This window comes from Zophobas morio, unplaced genomic scaffold (assembly GCF_036711695.1).
Source record: "Zophobas morio isolate AGI-343-1 ecotype UQ-CSIRO unplaced genomic scaffold, CSIRO_AGI_Zmor_V1 ptg000017l, whole genome shotgun sequence".
Classification (NCBI taxonomy): Eukaryota; Metazoa; Arthropoda; class Insecta; order Coleoptera; family Tenebrionidae; genus Zophobas; species Zophobas morio.
Window position 1 is genome coordinate 1788134 of NW_026972122.1, and position 23471 is coordinate 1811604.

Genomic DNA, 23471 nt, shown 5'->3' on the forward strand with positions numbered 1-23471 from the left:
CGAGAAGGTTTCCCATTAAAAAATATACATTTGGGGGCCCGGAGAAGGTTTTACATAAAAAAAATTTATTTGGGTCCCTCTAGAAGGTTTCACTTTTTTAAAAAAGACAGTTGGGACCCCCGAGAAGTTTTCACATTAAAAAAAAGACATTTGAGGCCCCCGAGAAGGTTTCACATTCTTAAAAAAGACATTTGGCGCCCCTGAGAAGGTTTTACAATTGTAAAAAAGACCATTGGGATTCCCGAGAACGTTTGTGATTAAAAAAAAGTCATTTGCACCTCCGAGAAGGTTTTACATTTTTAAAAAACACAATTGGGACCCCGGAGAAAATTTTGCATTCTTAAAAAAGATATTTGGGGGTCCCGAAAAGGTTTTACATTTTTAAAAAGGACAGTTGGGACCCCCGAGAAGGTTTCACAATAAAAAAAAAATATTTGGGGGCTCCGAGAAGGTTTTACATTTAAAAAAGACAGTTGGGACCCCCGAGATGGTTTCACATTAAAAAAAAAGACACTTGGGGCCTCTGAGAAGGTGTCATATTTGTAAAAAAGTCAGTTGGGACCCCCGAGAAGATTCCACATTAAAAAAAAAACAATTGTTACCCTCGAGAAGGTTTCACATTCGTAAAAAATGACATTTGAGGCCCCCGAGAAGGTTTCACATTGTTAAAATAAATATATTTGGCGCTCCGAGAAGGTTTTACGATTGACTTTTGGGACCCTCGAGCAGGTTTCCCATTAAAAAAAAATATTTGGGGGCTCCGAGAAGGTTTTACATTTTAAATTAAAGAGGGCCTAATTACAACCGTTTGGAGAAAATGGGGTGATTTCATCAATAGAAAAATTTGTTATGACGTCATAAACTTATACATATAATACACAATGCTAGAGAAAAATAGAAACAAAAGAAAAAACGAAATGCCAAATTTGGAATCGAACCCGCGTCGTCGCGTCCGCATTCCTGACTCGTAACCACTAGACCATGACCGTCTACCATGCCTTACGCTAATTGTAAACTGTTATTATACCGTGCAATATGTGTTTGCAAAAGTTTGGTCGGTTAGGGAGAAACTCGAAGCGGATTCGTTCACCACACTCATAGGACTATTTTGTTGTAAGTATAACAATTATTATCAAATAAACATAGAATTCTCTGAAATGATGTCATCAAATGGTTGGTGGGGATGATTAGTCAAATTTTGGTTAGCATTTAACAATCTACATGATATTTCTAATATATGTATATACAAAATTTGACAACAATTGGTCCAGCAGTTTCGGAGACTAGGTGTCTAATAAAAATGGATACAAGCACCAGACAGACAGACAGACAGAGAGACCGACAGACAGACAGACAGACGGACGGACGTAAACCGGAAATTATTTTTTTCGTACTCTAGAGGTTATGAAACGTCGATGGCCACGATTACTATACTTAGCTCGGGAAGTAAAAATATGAACACTCCATATAATGGGACTCAATTTTATTTATACCACAACAAAACGCGTATCTTTATTTATTTTTCTCCAAAATAAAGCACTGCAATTTTTAAAAGCAAACTTATTGCAATTTTTTTGTGAAGAAAATTGGAATAACAAGGCAACATCAAAATGGAATTGTGACAGCAAATTGAGGTTATAAAGCCAAAAAAAAGGTCAATTAGCATATGTAACAATATACAGGGCGTTTCTTTTCAAGAATTAATTGAGTTACACTTTAAAAACAAAACGCTCTGTATATTTCAAAGTAATTTGAGCGTATAATCTGAAACTATTTTTTTTTGTTTCTAAGAATTAATGAGTTACCAGGAGCGCGGGCTTAGTGACTCACCCTGTATATATGTATAGGATTATTTTTGATATTTTGGTCTGGAGACTGCACATTTTCGGGGTTAATTCAACAATGTTTAAAGAAATTGATGTGTTTTTAATAACTTCGTGTTTCAAGGAAGACGATTTACGGTTTAATTGTGACATATTATTGTTTATAATATTTAAAGATTATAAATAATGATATAAACAAATTTGTAGGTAAGCGAAGAAACATGTTGCTTCTTCGGTGGGAATCAAACCACTCGTTTACCGCTTGCCGGGCGGTTGCCTTTACCACTAGACTACGGAAAAGCTTATCTTTCTCCGCTTACCAACAAGTTATTAATTATTTAATTAAACCATGAATGGGAGCGAAGTTAGCACATTTTCCCATTATCATTTGTACATTTTTTTGGGAATAACTGTTTTAAATTTATTGCGATGTTTCACCCGAAATAGCACTTATTTATTGATATTTAGTAAAATAACTGTTGCAAACAACAAAAAGTGTCCTTGATTTTGGTTTAGACTGGATAATATGACGTCACTGCACTAAACTAACTTGATTAATAATTTTAGAGCTTTTTTAACCACTTTTGAAAATGACGGAAAGAAATTTTTTGCAGATTATCACATTCCAGAACTTAATTTCTTTCAAAATTCCAACAGTTTAGACAGCAAAATTTTCTAGGAATTTGTAGGTTACTTTCCCAAAATCAAGTTTTCAATATTCCCCCAACATTGATTCAGCTTTTCAAGATTTTTTTCTATGAATTTCTAGGTATAAAAACGTAAATTTTTCAATACTCCCCTCTATGAAAATTTTGAACTTTTTTCGGACTCTAACACTAATATGCTTTCATTCTTGTAGTTTATTCGTCCTTATTGTTACTTTAGACATAAATTTTTGGAAAAAAAATTAAAACTTTATAAGACAATTTAAAAACTAATCTCAGAAAACTAGACTGACTATTGGGAAGTTTTGTAAATTCGTAAACATGGTAGTCAAAAATGTCAAAATTTTTCTCTAAAGCTTGATGACGTGTGCTCAAATTTATTACATCAATTGTTCTGAAATTTAGCACAGCCTATCAGATCACTAACCAAAATTTGTATAGTCATCCCCACTAAAGCTTTGATGACATCACGTGAAAGGTTGCTAAGTAAGGCTCTGATTAATGTTTCGTTGTATATCGAAGTTAATGCGCTTGTTTTTACCAAAAACATGATTTCTTTTGCATCCGCAACAGTATTTTATACAGGGTGTACTGAAAAAGGGATAATTTAATTTTGTTGCAGTTCTAAGATAACTACGGCTTTGGAAAGGGAAAAAAGTGACCGATTGCTCCCCACCAATAATTCGATAAAGTCGACTTAGAATTCTATTAGTTAAATCCATTTAAATTTTATTAAATAATAATATGCTGCTACTTTATTAATGAATTAATTTATTAAATAATTATGGAAATTTAAAAACTATTCTTAGGAAATACAACACTAAAGTGAAGTGAGTGACTAAAATTGTGATGACGTCACTGAAAAATGTACCTATATATTTTGTATTTTAGTAGGCGTTAAAACATAAAAAGTAAATAAATAAATCAATTCTTAAAATAGCCTAAAAAAGTAGACTTGTTTGGTTGTGTTTAGACCAACTGAGTAACATCAAATAACACTTAAGTGTTATTCGTTTTTGAAAATTGACCTTATATATCATGACACGTGCTTTGTGCTTATAAAAAATGAAGCTTTTTTTGGTAGGAATGGCCTTAACATATTCACATCGGAGGACGAGATCTCCTTAATATATTCTGTTGTAATTGTTAAGTGGTACCATTTTCCTCGCTCAATCGAGCATGTTATTTAGCCGATATTTGTCTAAATCGAGCACTTTAATTATAGTCCCGCCCAGAATTCGGCAGATTTTACCTCACCGAGCACGATTTATAATCTCAGCCCATTAATATTCATGAAAAAATTAGCGATGAATTAAAAATAAATGTCATAGTATACTATCACGAAAACAGATTCATTGTCTAGACAAGTTTTCCTGTTGACATTTAAGTCTTCATTCTGATCTAGTTTACCTTACGATTCCGTCTTTCTCCCTCTCAGGAAAAACAGCCACCGATCAGGTTTTTTCTCCCATCAATAGTTCGGCAAAGGCCTTGCATAGAATGCAAATTTCGTCAAGGAAATTTGAATAAAATTGTCTTCCTACGGATTGTTTTCGTGGTATTGCACTGTTATTACCCCTTCAGCACACACCCATGATAATAAAATCTGCCGCCCATTTGCATATCGCTCGATAAACACTCGATTTCCTTATGGGTACCTGTCAATTAGCTCCTTCCGCCAAATCCGTGTCAAATAGCGCGCTTTATTACGCCTCTAATTGACTTTTAATTGCATTTGAGCTTTGTCACTCGGCGGGAAAAATTCTCGTTTCAGGATCCGAAGTGTCAAGGCCGGGTGATATATGAAACAAGGCCTAATGGCCGTGTTTGAGGTCAGGATTTCACGTGTTCTAGGCTGGTTTATCGGAAAAAATTCTTCGCAGACGACGGACGGACGAACTCTTTTTGTTCGGGTCGTAAGGTTTAACAGCGTTTCTTATCGTTGACGTTGAAGTGCCTATTATGAAGGAGACCTGGTGGTGGTCGGCTTAATGAACTTTGTTTCATGTGCAAGCAGGTGTTTATCTGATAGGAGATCGTCTTAATACCTGATGGTTTCCTATGTAGGCTTGTATTAGCGCTCATTAAGATTTCTTGGTAGTAATTTACCTTGTTTGTGGATAATTTTAATTTAGCTTGATTGGCATTTTAACGAAATTATTATAGTAAGTTTCAGGATTTTTATTTAGTTTAGTGATTTTTGTAAAGTTTGTTTGTACCTTTTGCTTTGTTTACATTGTTGATGGAAATTATAAAACGTAGGGGAAGGTGGGATCAAGTGATGCAGTGGTACAGCGAAATATTGGATTAAAATTGGACTACAATGAAGCAAGTAGAAAATATATATATAGGTAGTTGGTTTTGTATTTTCTTAGATCTTTTTTCAAATTTTCTTATTTTATTACTAAATATTACGATATTCTTAAAACAGGTCTAATCTTTCACAATAATCAGTCCAGTAGTTTAGACTATTACGTATTTAATAGAAGAAAAAAGACAGATGGAAGACATACTGAAACGGAGGACCTATTTTTCCATATCATAGGAGGTATAAAACGTCAACTAAAGAAAGATATAAAATATTATAAAATAAAGAAAAAGATGACCAAACCTGGAAGTCTATTTTTTTCCAATTTTTCAATAGAACATCCTTTGGAACATGTTGCAAATTTTGTTTTTCTTTGATACAAAGTTTATCGTGTTACTAATCCTTGCGGTAATATTTAACATTTTAATTTGTAGATGACTTTGAATTTTTTTGTTTGAATTAAAGCAGTTATAAAATACAGGAATTTCCATAAATGATGAAAAACAACAATTTACAAATTTAATCATTTTGTATAAACAACCAACGCTGTTTTTAAGCGGCGTCAAGGCAAAGTAGATAAAATACTTTCTGGTAAACTACAAACTTTACTTTTTAAATAAGGTTGCAAATTTCCTGAAACTGTTTTTTTTTTTTGTTATTTTATAATGAATTTGACTAAAATGTATGTAAAAGTAGATACGGTATTTTGTCTAAAACATGTTATTTCGAAATGTTATTTTGCTACATAACTTGCAATTAAAGTATTGAAATTTTAAGAATCTTGCGCTACGCTGGCACGTTGTGAATATACAGGGTGCTATGTTGGCTAAAATATAGAAAAAAAAAAAGATCTATAATATAATATATAAATATACAAATACAGTAAAACTAAATATTTCTTTTTACATTGTACTTATTCATTTCATTTCATTTAAGGTAAAGCAAAAGACATGTAAAGTTGTGATATTTGGAAAAGCAAAGCTATAAGTTTGTTAAGGTGAATTATTGACCACCCTGTAGAAGAAATAACAAACATATTTTAATTCAAGTTTTTTCAATTGCTGAAAGCATTATTACGTTCTTTATTTTTCTATTTTCTACAATTTTGAAGAAGATGATTAGATAGATTTTAAAGAAAAGTCTAATCTAAGGTGGTCGACAGTTGAACATTTATTGCGGTATAGCTGAACTCACATAACGTATATTTCTTATTTTCCACTTCCTTTAAACGTTATGTAAACTTTTTTTGTCTTTTAAGTAATAAAAAAATAATAAAAGTAATAGTAATAATAAAAATTCTTTGTTAAACGTTATAACTTTGAGAAATGGTAAAAGTCGTACCCTGTTTCCGTCTGTCTGTCGTCTGTCTTCTGTCTGTTGTCTGTGTTAATTTTTATTAGATAGACAATCTCCGACTGTAGTGGATCGATTGTCGTAAAATTTTATATGTATTTTAGAAGTATCGTATAGATGATGAAACGTTATCTAAATTTTAGGAAATAATATATATTTTTGCATTTGTGGTTTATGAAACTACCTTGATTTTGTTTATTATTATATTTTTATTGTTTAAGCCATCTTGAAGTTTTTATTGGTCAAATCAAGAACAGTTCCTCCTATTTTCTAGAAAATTGGAGAACACAGTACTGTTATTGTATCAATTATACACTACCCCAATTGACATAAGTGTCCTTGTCAAAATTGTGATATACCTAAATTTTGTTACGGAAAACTCAGTTGAAACATACGCATAACAGTTTCTTTATCTGTAGTTTAACAGTCCACACATAGCTTTATTTTAACTTATAAAAAAAAAACTCACAAAAATAAAATAAAATTCGCAAAAAATAATTTTATAATTTTATAATTTTAGCACAATAATAACTAATATAAATGTTCCACGAGTAAACAATGAAGCTTCTAATTTTTAAAAATAATTTGTTTATCTCCGTTTTATTTTTATTAATTTTATATCGTGCCTTACGATGTGTTTCGGCTATTATTCATCATGTTGAAAATGAAATAAGATTGAAATTTTGTCAACGCCACCGTTTTTAGTTTGAAGAGGAAATACTAAATAAAAACGTTCAAATCAAATTGAAGAATTTTTTATTCAGTTTTAAAGTAAAATATTGTGTACAGAGGTGATGTTCCCTAGTACCATTGATTTTTACTTCCTGAACGAAAATTAGGGAAGTATTGTAATATAAAAAAGTAGGTGCCCCGATTCCGTCTGTCTGTCTTGTGTCGTCTGTCGTCTAACTGGTCTATTGGTGATTTTATTAGACATATAACTTCAGAAACTACTGGACCGATTGTGGTGAAATTTTACATGTATTTTATAAATGTCATGTAGGTATTTAAACACTAACCAAAATTTATCTAATCATCCCAACCAACAGTTTAATCTCGAAACTTTGCATAGTAAATGCCGTTTAAATTTTATTACACAACTTCTATATGTGGTTTATGAATGTATAGTTCTGGAAATTTCATTCTACCCTGTAAAATTTTATTGACAATAACAGTTGACAGTTGTACTCATAAAATAATGGTTATTTTTGTTCGCGAGTAATGATGGTCCTGGGGATTACCGGCACGCGACAACCTTAAGTTGTAAATATCTCTTGCTATTGTCCGTCTCGTTATTGCCAATAAAATTTTATAGGGTAGAATGAAATTTCCAAAACTATACCTTTATTTTCTACCCTTGTCGTCCAGGTTCTTGGGAAAAAATTAAAATTGTACAACAATAACGTCTTACAATTTAATTTAGAAATTGCAGAACCGAATATTCTGAACTTTTGTAGACATTTTAAGGTTATATAACCGAATCGTTAAATAATATTTGTCTGTTTATTCCCCCAAAATCTTGATGACGTCATCTCATCAATAAATCCTGTTCAAATGTGAACTTTTTGGACTACTTTATTGGCAGTGGAAGTTCCGTCTAATATCTTAGACTAATTTGTTGTCATCTTTTTGTCGTATTGTCCATAGGATGTTTTCTCGACGTTTCATGTCCCTAGAGTACGAAAAAAGTTTGTCTCCCGTTTTCGTCTGTCTCTCTGCCTGTCTATCGTCTGTGCCAATTTTTAATAGACAGATCATTTCCAAAACTACCGGAATGATTGTTCTTGGTGTATGTAACAAGGATGATGGTAATACTTGTCCACTCATCGTCATTCAACATTTAGCATGGTGCTCTTTAATTTTTATAAAATTACACACTCCTGTACTTGTGGTCTATGAATCCGCCTTGATTTTTTTACATTAGGAATCCATATTTTCGCACTATGACTGTATTTTCTATATTTTTATTTTAAGTTATAGGGGTTTTCACAAAATAAAAAAATACAGACGCTGTATTTGTACTTCAGGGGTGGGTTAAGAAATAAGTGGATCAGAGTTGACTGTAATTTCATAACTTGGCAATGTTCGTTTGTGTAGAATAGCTAGCTATTTTTTTTTAATCAAACACAACTTTATTTTTTTTATTTCTCGGACGAAAAAGTATTGTAATAGAACCCATCTGGCGAATGGTTATTTTCATGTTTTCTCGACGTTTCGTGACCCCGAAAAATAGGTCTTGTTTCCGTTTGTCTGTCGTCTCTCTGTGTCGATTTTAATTAGACAGAAAATCTCCCAAACTACTAGATCAGTAGTAGTCAAATTTTACATGTGATTTAAGAAAGTACTGCAGATGGTAAAACGCTAGTCAAAATTTGTCTAATCACTCCCACCAACAATTTGATCACGTCCGCTTTGTGTAGTAAAGGTCGTATAAATTTTATAAAATAATCTACTCATGTACTCGTGGTTTATGAACCCGATTGGAATTTTATCACAATTATTGGATTGTTGGATTTGTGCTCCGTCGTCAGTGTGGGTTCGATTCCCATCCTTATCAAATATTTTTTTATATTATATTTGTACTTCCCGCACGTAACCTAAGTATTTCATATTTTCTCGATGTGTCATGACCTGTAGAGAATAAAAAAGTGGTCTCTCGTTTCCGTCTGTCTGTCTGTATGTCTGTCTGTATTCATTTTTATTAGACAAGCAATTTCCGAAACTACTGGAGTGATTGTTGTCAAATTTTTTACTATCTAAAATTTGACTAATCGTCCCCAATATCAATAGGATGACGTCATCTCCAAAATTTATAATAAAGAGTTTGTTTAAATTTCATAAAATAAGATACTTCTGCACTTCGAATTTCCACCATAGACATCCAAAGTTTTTGCAAAAAATTCAAAACTGGTCTAAAATCTTGTAAGTATTTTAAGGTTATCGTAATCATGGCAAATCGTTAAACAAAATTTATTCTTTACCCCTTTTATCATTGCATTCAAAGTTTTTAAATTTCTTATACAGGGTGACTTATAAAAATTAATGAAAGAGTAAATTTATTTTGTGAATAAATGGGGAACGGCTGACTCCGTTGTCTCGAAAATTTGATAATACAAATCTGTTATCATTATATTAGACTGCACCTACCCAAAGTGATATACGTGTCTTTGCAAAAATGTTGATGATGTCATCACAAAATTGGGTTAAAAGAAAACTCATTTGGAACGTACGCTCAGCACGCTTCCATATATTTATTTTAACGTTAAATATTTTAAAGAATAAATGTATACACTCAAAGTTACAAACATAGTCATATTTTTGGATATTAGCACAATAATAATTGATTACTTTGTGCTGTTTATCAATTAGAAATTATTTTTATTGTTGAATGATTTTAATGGGTATAGGAGTAATTTTTTTGACTGTATTTTCTTCATACTTATTTCATAAAGGAAGCGTTTTTAATACAAAGATGAACAAAATGGTTTAAATTTATTTAGACAGAACTTCCCTCGCACATGAGGTGGACATTTTAGGACATTTTAAATAAGATCTGATAATTATAATGCAAAGATATAAGGACGACAAATATTTCCAAAACTAAAACTGCTACGATTTCCCCCGAATAAAATTGATGTAAGTGGTTTCTAAGATAGACAAAAAAAATTGGTACAATTTTGTCGATTTTGATTTCCCTTTTATTTTTAAATTTCCAAAAATTTTGACTTCTAAAACAAGGAATAAGTTATAAATGAGGTACAGAAGTAGGATTTACCTTCTTAATTATTTTCAAAACTGATTCTTACAAGGTGACTCAAAGACGAACGTTACTCTAATTTTGGTTCTGTATTGTGGTATTTTCATAGAGTTAGTGACGTAAATGGTTTTTTAACTTTTTTTTTCAGAATTAAAAAAATCCATCTTGATCTTAGTAATTGCGAAACTACAGTAATTTTTTAAGTTTTATTAGATACAAGTATTTTTAAAAAATGCGATGACTCCGTATTTTACTTTAACAAAGTAAAAAAAACCGTGCGACATATGTTTACTATGGCATCATTTATTTATGAGGACGGCTTTTTACATGACATCAACGTCTATAAATCTGGAAAACGCGCCGCATAATTTAATCCTTTTTTATCACTTAGTGGTAATAAAACGTTTAGTAATTTGGACTTGAACACTTTGATTTTTAATACTCGAAATGGAACTAAAATTTATCGCCAGCAGTAAATACGAGTACTTTTTTCACCCACCACCATAAAAACCTTATCCACATTGTAAACCCAAGTAGCAAAACCGATCTACAATTGAAAATAAGTATTAAACAGTCGTTTGAACTCTACAGATAGGCCTAAGTACAATGACCTGACTCTAACGAGCCTTGTTAAAATTTCCTTTAGATAACCACACACTATCAAGTTTGGTCATTAAGTCATTAGAGACGGCACTTCGGGCCAAAATTCAGGTGGTAAACTTAACACGAATAATGGTAAAACTTCCACCTTGACCTTTTTTGCCAAGAAATGGGTATCAGATGACTCAGATATGCATTTAAAGACAAAACGTGTTTAAACCGCAATTGTTTTGTGGTTGTCGATCCGCAAAAAGTCTACATACCCGATCCATAAACGTGCAAATTAATGATCTCGTGTGAGGTGAATTTTTAATTCTTGATTTAATTTGCAAAATTTAAAACCCGTATGAAAACAAAGGCCGTTTTTGGTATTACTCTTGACAAATCGTTGAATCCAACGTAATAATCACCGGGAGCCCAAGGTGCCAAATTAACATTCCTCGAAAATGAAAACCGTCTCATGTCCTTTTAGGGAGCTTCATAAATATCCTCGGCAAATTGAGTCACAAATCATTTTTATGATTCCCTGGAGTTTAATTCCATGCATAAAACAGCCTGTGGTGTAATCGCTGCAACGCTATGCAAGGAATTTTAAAAAATCGACAAAATTGTGTCTTTATTTACATAGTTCGTAGGAAACATCTGAGAAATGTAGATTGCATCAACGCTCATTGAAATATTTGATGAGAGAAGAGAATCTCGACTTGACGATTTTTTAAGACCGTGTGAGTGGAAAAGGGAAGTCGAAGTCTATTTATATTTCGCGGGGGCCTTAACCACTTCGTTAACAAGTGGTTAATGTTTAATTAATGGGAACCAGAAGGACAGATGAGGACACTGGAAAACTAAATACCAAATTTGAAATTCATTGCCGCTGTTACCGGAAACGGTCCTCCACTTTCCTTTAAAGCTGAGATTTGGATTTTGTAAGGTAGTTGTGTTGATATCTTATCCATAACACCATGTGGAGAATGGATGAGAATTGGTAGTGAATGTGCGGAAGTCAAAATATGGTGCAGTTAGTGCGATGGAGAAGTTTGGTGGATCTAAAAATTGTAATCGTGTACTTGTGAAATGAGTTTGTTGGTATTCTGAACGGCAAAATACACTGGTATGTAGTTAAAATTTTTCATTGATAGTTCAAAAATAGAATCTGAATCGATGACCAATTTGTCTTATTTTCTTGCGTGTTTCATGTAAATGTAACATCGTTTTTGCTCGTTTTGTGAAGAGATTCATTAATAAATGATTTGTAGTTCAAATGCTATAAATCCTGGAAATCGTCACACATGATAAATTTCCTTCCCACGAAGGGAATAAAATATTATTTATGTTGTTTATTCAGGTTTTATATTTTTTTTTTACAACTGAACACTGTTTAGATTAATATAATTCAAATTATAATATAACTAATAATAATAAAATATATGTAAAGCCAGTTTTTTCAGGTTAAAAGTGCATCCGATGATGAAGACATGACTTCGGCTTTTGTTATAAAAAAAGTTAAGTTAGTAACCCTACAAAGTTTTAAAGCCGGAAGAACGATATTGTTTTAACTGAAAAATGCAAGTGAAGGGGACGTAGTCATAAAATGGTCTTGTCGATGCTATAAACAAGAAGATATTTATCATTTTGATCATAAACGTCAAGAAACATAAGCATTATTTATTTATAGAAAAAATATGGGATCAGGTGGTAAGTATTGGTCAATGTTCTTTCACTTCTTATAGTATAACTGTATAATATCTGTAATAAATCTTTCGTTAACTCGAAAAAAAATAATATTCTGGTAATTTGGTTGAGAGGTAAGCAAATTATAAGTATATGTTTATAAGTATCAATTTTTTACTATTATTTTTTGTAAATATTTTTGCATCCGAAAAAGCTTTGAGCAATAAACAGTGATAATAAATTAAAATAGACAGTAAAACTGAACTGAATATCTATAAAATCACATATTTAATCAGTTTCCTGCATTAATAAATAAATTATCTCGTTGAAACTTTTTGTTATAGACTTTTATCACGATGGTTTTTTGGTTTTATATCGCTTATAAAAAAGTTGTTCAGTTGTTTTTACTTAATCAAGGAGCTACAAAAAAATGTCGACCAGGATAGGATTCGAACTCATGCGCGCAGAACTCAAATTGCTGCAATTCAAAGCCTCAAATTACCCGGAGACGATATACTCGTCTCGTCCATGCGCAGGATGTTGGTTACGTAAAACACATGGTAAATACTGCACACATACTTTTGTAAAGTGTGATTAAAAATCAAGGCGGATTCATAAATCACAAGTAGAGGAGTATGTTATTTTATTAAAATTAACTAGTATTTATTATGTAAAATATTGATATGACGTCATCAGATTGTTGGTGGAGGTGATTAGGCAAAATTTGGATAGCGTTTTGCCATTTGCACGATATTCCCAACATACACAAAAAATTTGACGACAATCGGCCCAGTAGTTTCGGAGATAATCTTCTTAATAAAATAGACGTGGATGACAGACAGCAGACAGACAGACGGAGACGGGGACCTATTTTTTGTATTCGAGGGGACATGAAATGTCGAGAAAATATGAAAGTACTCATTACCGGTCTGCCCCTCTACTACAATACTTCCCTAGTTTACGATTGGGAAGTAAAAGGAAGTAAAAATGGGACCAAAAACTTTATTAAAGCAAGAAGGAAATAATCGAGTAATAAAGGAGTCAAAAAAGAAATAAAATCAACAATATTGACAGTAACTGTCAAAGTTAACGAGAAACGCGTTCAAGTAACCAACATCATTATTTAAAACTAAATTTCATAGCCAAGTAGAGGACATTTTTTTTTATCATATTATAACTATCACGGCGCATTTTTTTAATAAATACTTTTTAGATAGAACGAAAAATTGAATTTTAACTAAGGTTTTGTAATCAGAAAATCAATGTTAGCAACTTAATTTCGGGTTAGATTTGCTTGGAAATCTGATGATGACGTCAGCAATCTTTTGGAGGGGATGAACCGACAAATTTATCACGTGTATTTTGATTGTGTCTATCTATTTTTTTAATCAGTCTTCATCAGTTTCCATGTCCAACATAAGCTAGGCAAATATTGCAATAGGACCATTTTTTTAATACAAAAAAATCTTTGATAGCTCCTATCATATTTCCAGAAAAGGCTACTGAAATAGGTATGCAAATTTTTGGATTAAAAAAATTCGAAGACTCTAAATCTTGCACTGGGAGGGAGTACAAATCCGTTATGCTTTTGGAACCAGCAGGACAAAAACTGTGTCCGAAAATTTTTTGGCAACCTTTTCAAAAGTAAATTTTTTCAAAATTTCGGCACATTTTCGATAATCTTCGAAATTTAACGAAGGACATTTTCTTATAGATTTCTACTTCTAGAAGTTAGTTTCGGACTTATTTTCCAATGCTTCCTATCATTTTTCCAGAATCGCCTCCAACTGAAATTTTGTGATTTTTGGAATAAAAAAAAAAATTCAAAGCGAATATTTTTTAATCTTGTCAGGAGCACAAGCAGACTCTGTTTTTGGAATCAACGCGACGAAATCTACTTATATCCTAGATTTTTTGTGAATGTTTTGTCAAATTTTTCAAATGCACGGTTTTTCAAAATTGCCGCCAATTTTCGATAATATTGGATAATTTGGATCTTAAAGGAGCATAAACATTCTATATTTTTGAAATTAACATGACGAAATGTATATCCCAGAATGTTTTGTGAACTTTTTGGCACCTTTTTCAAAAGCAATATTTGTCAATGAAAATTTGGGCCAATTTTTGAAAATTTTTGGAATTTATTCAGACATTCTCAGATGTCGATCGCCGGAAATTAGTTTCAAAGTCATTTCTTAGATAGCTCCTACCATTTTCCCAGTGTCGCCCTCTAGTGAAAAATTGAAATTTTTTGGATAAAAAATTTTTCAAGCCGAATATTTTTAATTTTAAATCTTGCACTTATTTTTTGGAATTTTTTTGGCAACTTTTTTGAAAGCAACATTTTTCAGTGAAAATTTCGGTTAATTTTCAATAATTTTCGAAATTTAACTAAAGGGATTTCCTTATAGATTTCGGTATACAGAAGTTAGTTTCGGAAACATTTCTTTGATGGCTTCTACCATTTTTTCAGTGTTGTCCTCCATTGAAATACTGAAAATTTTTGGGTTAAAAAAATAGAAAATTTAAACCAAATACATATTTTTAAATCTTGTACCAGAAGCATAAACGCACTCTGTTTTTTCTAATCAACACCACGAAATCTACATATCTCCCCGGATTTTTTGGGAATTTTTTGGCAACTTTTTCAAATTCAAAAATTTCAAAATTGCAGCCGGTTTTCGATAGTTTTCGAAATTTAACCAAAGACATTTTTTATAGATTTAGACCACCAGAAGTTGGTCTCGGACTCATTTGTTTTATAGCTTTATCTACTCTTTTTCCAGAATCGCCACCCACCTGAAATATTATAATTTTTTGGATTTAAAAAATATATATTCTTAAACCGAATATTCTTAAAGGAGCATAAACATCCTACACTTTTGGAATCAACACTACGAAATTTACATCACAGAATATTTTGGGAATTTTTAGGCAACTTTTTCAAAAGCAATATTTTTCAATGAAAATTTCGACAAATTTTTTAAAATTTTCAAAATTTAATTACTCCTTTTCATTCAGATTTCGATCTGCAGAAGTTAGTTTCGAACTCATTTCTTCAACAGTTCCTGCCATTTTTCCTGTATGGCCCTCCACTGATACATTGAATTTTCTTGGATTAAAGAATAATTTTCAAACCGAATATTTTTAAAACTTGCACTGGGAGCATAAACACGTTAAGATTCTGGGATTAGCATGAAGAAACCCATATCTCAGATTTTTTAGGATATTTTTGCCAAATTTTTGGAAAGTAAAAACATTTTTCAATTTTCAAAAATTTTTCGAAATTTAACTAAATACATTTTCTTATAGATTTCGTCATCTGGAAGTTAGTTTCGGAATAATTTCTTCGATGGCTCCTACCAGTTTTCCATTAAAATATTGCAATTTTTGCATTCAAAAAAATCAACCCGAATATTTTTAAATTTTGCACCGGGAGGATCAACACGTTATGTTTTTGGAGTCAAACTGACAACGAAATCTATAACCCAGAATTTTTCGGGAATTTTTTGATAACTTTCAAAAGCAACATTTTTGAAAATTTCGGTCAATTTTCGATCATTTTCTAAATTTAACTTACAACATTTTCTTCAAATTTCGCCCTCCAAATGTTGATTTTCGACTCATTTCTGAGATAGTATCTATCATTGTTCCACTGAAATATTGTAACATTTTGGAAAAAAAAATTCAAACCGAATATTTTTAAATCTTGTACCACGATCATCAACACACTATGTTTTTGGAATCATACAATCAAATCAATAACCCACAGTTTTTCTGGAATTTCGTTGATAACTTTCAAAAGCAAAATTTTTAAAAATTTCGGCAACTGTCCAACAATTTTTCCAATGTAAGTCGACATTTTTTTCTTAATTCCGACCTCCAAAAGTTAGTTTCGGACTCATTTTTTAGATAGCTTTTATTATTTTTCTAGAATCGTAATCCACTAAAATACTGTAACATTTTGGATTAAAAAAAACGAAACCGAATATTTAAAATCTTGTACCACAGCCTATGTTTTTTTAAAAGCAAAATTTTTCAAAATTTCGGCCAATTTTCGACAATTTTCTAAATCTAGTCCACAATATTTTCTTATAGATTCCAACCTCCAAAACTTAGTTTTGGACTCATTTGTTAGATAGCTTTTATTATTTTTCAGAATTGTAACCCACTGAAATATTGTAACATTTTGGCTTTAAAAATCAAAAGGAATATTTTTAAATCTAGTACCACGAGGATAAACATGCTACGTTTTTGGATCACATAACGAAATCTATAACCCAGAACTTTTCTGGATTTTTTTGGTAACTTTCAAAAGCTAAATTTTTCAAAATTTCGGTCAATTTTCGATAATTTTTGAAATTTTACCAAGACATCTACTTATAGACTTAGATTTCCAGAAGTTGGTCTTGAACTCATTTCTTTGATAGCTCGTATAATTTTTTCAGAATCGCCACCCACCTGAATATTTGTAATTTTTGGATTTAAATAAAATATATATTTTCAAACCAATATTCTTAAAGGAGAATAAACATTCCATATTTTTGGAATTAACACGACGAAATTTATATCTCAGAATGTTTTGGGAACTTTTTGACACCTTTTTCAAAAGCAATATTTTTCAATGAAAATTTCGGCCAATCTTTGAAAATTTTCGAAATTTATTCGGACTTTCTCAGATGTCGATCTCCAGAAGTTAGTTTCAAACTCATTTCTTTGATAGCTCCCGCCATTTTCCCAGTATCGCCCTCCAGTGAAACATTGAAATTTCTTGGATAAAAAAGTTTTTTAAGCCGAAGATATTTAAATCTTGCACTTATTTTTTAGAATTTTTTTGGCAACTTTTTTGAAAGCAACATTTTTCAGTGAAAATTTCGGTTAATTTTCAACAATATAGATTTCGGTCACCAGAAGTTATTTTTCAGTTCATTTCTTTGGTAGCTTCTATCATTTTTCCAGAATCGCCCCCAACTGAAATTTTGTAACTTATTGGTTTCAAAAAAAGAATTCAAGCCGAATAGTTTTAAATTTTGCACTAGGAGCATAAACTCGCTAGCATTTTGAAATCAGCACGAAGAAACCTATATCTTAGAATTTTTTGGGACTTTTTTGGCAACTTTTTTGAAAGCAAAATTTTTCAATGAAAATTTCGGTTAATTTTCAACAATTTTCGCAATTTAAGTAAAGTCTTATAGATTTCGATATCCAGAAGTTATCATTTCTTTGATGGTTCCTACCATTTTTTCATTTTGGCCCTCCACTGAAATACTGAAATTTTTTGGATTACAAAAAACAAAAAAATCAACCCAGATCTTTTTAAATCTTGCACCGAGAGGATATCCAGAATTTTTCGGGAATTTTTTGATAACTTTCAAAAGCAAAATTTTTAAAACATTTAGACCAATTTTCGACAATTTTCGAAATTTAGCTCAGAACGTTTTCTTATAGATTTCGACCTCCAAAAGTTAGTTTCAGACTCATTTCTTCACTGAAATACTGTAACTTTGTGGATTAAAAAAGAAACCAAACCGAATATTTTTAAATTTTGCACCAGGAGTATAAATATCATGTTTTTGGAATCACCACTACTACGAAATCTGTATCCCAGAATTTTTTGAAAATTTTTTAGTAACTTTTTAAAAGACAATATTTTTCAATGAAAATGTTGGCCAATTTTCGACAATTTGCGAAATTTAACCAAAGACATTTTGTTATAGATTTCTACCTCCAGAAGATAGTTTCGGATTAATTTCTTCGATAGCTCCTATCACTTTTCAGAATCGCTTCCAATTTAAATATTGTACCTAATTTTTTGGATAAAAAAAATATTCTAACTGAATATTTTTAAATCTTGTCCCAGGAGCATAAGAACACGCTGGTTTTGCAATTAACACGACGGAATCTACTTATATCCTAGAATTTTTGGGAATTTTTGGCAACTTTTTCAAAGACAAAATTTTTCAAAATTGCAGCCAATTTTCGATAATTTTCAAAATTTAACTAAGGACATTTTCTTATAGATTTATATCTCCAGAAGTTGGTTTCAGACTCATTCTTTAATGCTCCTATTTTTTTTTCAGAATGATCCCAAACTGAAATATGTATTGTAATTTTTTAGATAAAAAAAAATTCAAACTAAATATTTTTAAATCTTGTACCAGGAGCACAAGCACACTTTGTTTTTGGAATCAACACGACGAAATCTACTTATATCCCCAACTTTTTTGAGAACTTTTGGCAACTTTTTCAAATGCAAAACTTTTCAAAACTGCCTCCAATTTTCGATAATCTTCAAACTTTAACTAAGGACATTTTTTTATAGATTTATACCTCCAGAAGTTGGTTTCGGACTCATTTTTCAATGCTCCTGTCTTTTTTTCCAGAATTATCCAAAAACTGAAATATTGCAATTTTTTGGATAAAAAAAAATGAAACTAAATATTTTTAAAACTTGTACCTGGAGCACAAGCACACTTTGTTTTTGGATCAACACGATGAAATCCAATTATATCCCAGACTTTTTTCGGAATTTTTGTCAACTTTTTCAAATACAAAACTTTTCAAAATTGCCGCCAATTTTCGATAATTTTCAAAATTTAACTAAGGACATTTTCTTATAGATTTATATCTTCAGAAGTTGGTTTCAAACTCATTCTTCAATGCTCCTATTTTTTTTCCAGAATGATCCCAAACTGAAATATGTATTGTAATTTTTTAGATAAAAAAAAATTCAAACTAAATATTTTTAAATCTTGTACCAGGAGCACAAGCACACTTTGTTTTTGAAATCAACACGACGAAATCTACTTATATCCCAGAATTTTTTGGGAATTTTTGGCATCTTTTTAAAATGCAAAATTTTTCAAAATTGCCGCCAATTTTCGATAATTTTAAAAATTTAACTAAGGACATTTTCTTATAGATTTATACCTCCAGAAGTTGGTTTCAGACTTATTTTTCAATGCTCCTATTTTTTTCCAGAATTATCCCAAAAACTGAAATATTGTAATTTTTTGGATAAAAAAAAAATGAAACTAAATATTTTTAAATCTCGTACCTGGAACACAAGCACACTTTGTTTTTGGAATCAACACGACGAAATCTACTTATATTCCATATTTGTTTGGGAATTTTTGGCAACTTTTTCAAATGCAAAATTTTTCAAAATTCTCGCCAATTTTCGATAATTTTGGAAATTTAACAAAAGACATTTGCTGATAAATCTAGATCTCCAGAGTTGGTCTCGGACTCATTTTTTCGATAGCCCTTATCAATTTTCCAGAATCGCCACCCACCTGAAAATATTGTAATTTTTGGATTAAAAAAAAAATATATATATATTTTCAAATCGAATATTCTTAAGTTTTGCACTAGGAGAATAAACATCCTATATTTTTGGAATCAACATGATGAAATGTATATTCCAGAATTTTTTGGAAATTTTTGGCAACTTTTTCAAATGCAAAATTTTTCAAAATTGCCACCAATTTTCGATAATTTTCGAAATTTAACCAAGGACATTTTCTTATAGAGTTCTACTTCCAGAAGTCAGTTTCAGACTCATTTTTCATTGCTCCTATCTTTTTTGCCAGAATCATCCCCACCTGAAATATTGTAATTTTTTCGATAAAAATAAAAAAAAATTCAAACTGAATATTTTTAAATCTTGTACCAGCAGCACAAGCACACTTTGTTTTTGGAATCGAAACGACGAAATCTACTTATATCCCAGAATTTTTGGAAATTTTTGGCAACTTTTTCAAATGCAAAATTTTTCAAAATTGCCACCAATTTTCAATAATTTTCGAAATTTAACCAAGGACATTTTCTTATAGATTTTTACTTCCTGAAGTCAGTTTCAGACTCATTTTTCATTGCTCCTATCTTTTTTTCCAGAATAATCCCCAACTGAAATATTGTAATTTTTTGGATAATGATAAAAAAAATTCAAACTGAATATTTTTAAATCTTGTACCAGGAACACAAGCACACTTTGTTTTTGGAATCAACACGACGAAATCTACTTATATTCCAAATTTGTTTGGGAATTTTTGGCAACTTTTTCAAATGCAAAATTTTTCAAAATTGTTGCCAATTTTCGATAATTTTGGAAATTTAACAAAAGACACTTTCTGATAAATCTAGACCTGCAGAGTTGGTCTCGGACTCATTTTTTCGATAGCCCTTATCAATTTTCCAGAATCGCCACCCACCTGAAAATATTGTAATTTTTGGATTAAAAAATATATATATATATATTTTCAAATCGAATATTCTTAAGTTTTGCACTAGGAGAATAAACATCCTATATTTTTGGAATCAACACGATGAAATGTATATTTCAGAATTTTTTGGAAATTTTTGGCAACTTTTTCAAATGCAAAATTTTTCAAAATTACCACCAATTTTCAATAATTTTAGAAATTCAACCAAGGACAAACTGAATATTTTTAAATCTTGTACTAGGAGCAGAAGCACACCTTGTTTTTGGAATCAAAACGACGAAATCTACTTATATTTCAGAATTTTTTGAGAATTTTTGGCAACTTTTTCAAAGGCAAAATTTTCCAAAATTGCCGTCAATTTTCCATAATTTTCGAAATTTAACAAAAGACATTTTCTTATAAATTTAGACCTCCAGAGTTCATCTCGGACTCATTTCTTTGATAGTTTCTATCATTTTTCCAGAATAGCCACCCACCTGAAATTGTAATTTTTTGGATTTAAAAAAAATATATATTTTCAAACCGAATATTCAAGGAGCGTAAACATTCCAATAAACATTGAATCAACACGACAACATTTATCTCTCAGAATTTTTTGTCAATTTTTTGGCAACTTTTTCGAAAGCAACGTTTTTCAATGAAAATTTCGGTCAATTTTTGACAATTTTCGAAATTTAACTAAATACATTTTCTTCTAAATTTCTATGTCCAGAAGTTAGTTTCGGAATCATTTCTTCAATGGCTCCTATCATTTTTCCAGTATCGCCCCCCACTAAAATATTGAAATTTTTTTGATTCAAAAATAAATTCAAACTGAATATTTTTAAGTTTTGCTACACTACGTTTTTGGAATCACACAACGAAATCTACATCCCAGAATTTTCGGGAATTTTTTGATAACTTTCAAAAGCAAAGTTTTTCAAAATTTCGGCTGATTTTCGACAATTTTCGAAATTTGACTCATAACATTCTAGTTAGTTTCAGCTTCATTTCTTAGATAGCTTCTAAAATTTTTCGAGAATCGTATCCCACTGGACTGAAATACTGTAACTTTTTGGATTAAAAAAAACACAACATAAGTAATCTATGTTTTTGGAATCAGCACGACGAAATCTGTACTCCAGAATTTTTTGGTAATTTTTGAAAGGCAATATTTTTCAATGAAAATTTTGGCTAATTTTCGACAATTTTCGAAATTAAACAAAATACATTTTCTTATAGATTTCGACTTTCAGAAGTTAGTTTTGGATTCATTTTTTCGATAGCTCCTAATTTTCTCCAAAATCGCGCTCCACTGGAATATTTGTTTTTTTTTAATAAATATATATAATAAAAAAAAATCAAGCCGAACATTTTTAAATCTTGCACCAGGAGCATAAACATGCTATGCTATATGTATCCTAGAATTTTTTGACAATTTTTTCAAAAGTAAAATTGCAATTTTTTGGACTTAAAACAATGGACCGATTTTTCGGGTTAGAAAAACTTTGTTACCAGTTTTATGCAAATTGAGGTCATAAAACTGCCTATTAGCTTTAATTAGTTTATATGTTTAAGAAAATACCGTTTAGGGAAATGTTAAAGTTTATACATATGAATGAGATAAACATAAGAAATCACAAGCTACCACAAAATTCCTAAGCAACATTGAATTCAAGTGTTAGTCTTCTATGGTTTACTTTTATTTATATTTTTTAACTCATTACGACTGTTATTTCGTAAAATGACAGGATCGATAGCCAAGAAAAAGAAGAAACCCACATTTTTGTAGTTTAAGGACTGTGAATCGCAAAATTTCGGCCTTGAATAACATGCTAATACGGGAAGTACAGCTTACGATCAAAAGACCTAGATAAATTTGTATTTCATCAAAATTAAATCCAACTGGATAAAAATCCCACGACTATATGAAGTAAGCTAATCAACAATTCTAATTACAACGCCACTTCAGAATCTAACGACCGTTAACTGCAGCTCCACCGATAAAATCTAACTAACATTCAATGCTTTGACAGCTCGGCGAACTGTCTACAAATTAACCTCTCCATAATCACACCAGATACCATCATCCATTTCAAAACGTTGCATTCCCAACACCTGATTACACGCACCCATGTTGACAAAATCGTCGAAATAATCAACCTAATTGGAGCCGATGTTAAAACCTTAACTCCGTATTAATTTGAATGTTAAGCATATGGTGATCTATTTTTTACCGTGCTTAAAATTTCATTAAATAATATATTTCAATTATTAAAGCAACTGCCAAAAATGTTTGCCGGAAGCAACATTTTTATTGCTTTGTTATTTCGATTCAATTAAGTATAATTTAATTTTAGAACAGTGCCAATTAAGTGTTTTATTTGGGTTTTTTACTCATTGCGCTGAGATGATTTTGACGTCATTAGGTTAGTATTTCCAGTGGGCATCTTCGTGGGTTGTGATATCTTTATAAGAACAAATTTGGCGAGGAAGTTATTTGGTACGCAGCGGGTTAACAGTTGCACGCCTTTTTGGAACGTTGGGTTTTGATCTTGTTTATATTGCATGTGTTTGGGTGGATGTTATTTTGTGAAGAGGAAACACCTACGATGATATTGGAGCTATGGAAATTATATATGCATGTTGGTGTCGTTTAGTATCAATAAAAGTTATATATGTGAGAACTGGGTAAATTGGCACGTTTTTGGCACGATTAGGAGAGTTTACAACATGATTTTTGGCGAGCTACATATAATTTACTATACTGATTTTATTGCCATACATTTCAAATGAAAGTGATATAATTTAAATGTTAATCTATATTCTAATTCTACATGCAACACGAATTCAAATAAGAACACCCATAGAGGGTTATTAGTTTTAGGTACTTTGAAATAAGGTTTAACATCTTAAATCGATTGTTAAGAGCGTTGGTTGCGTTGGAACTTTTTGTTTTATTACTTCTACTATTATTACTACTTTTTAGAAGAAAGATTATATTATACCCTCAGGATCACTATCCGAAATTAACGTTTTTTATTTTTTTTTAATAATAATATGTTTATTAACGAAGTCCTTGAGAATCTA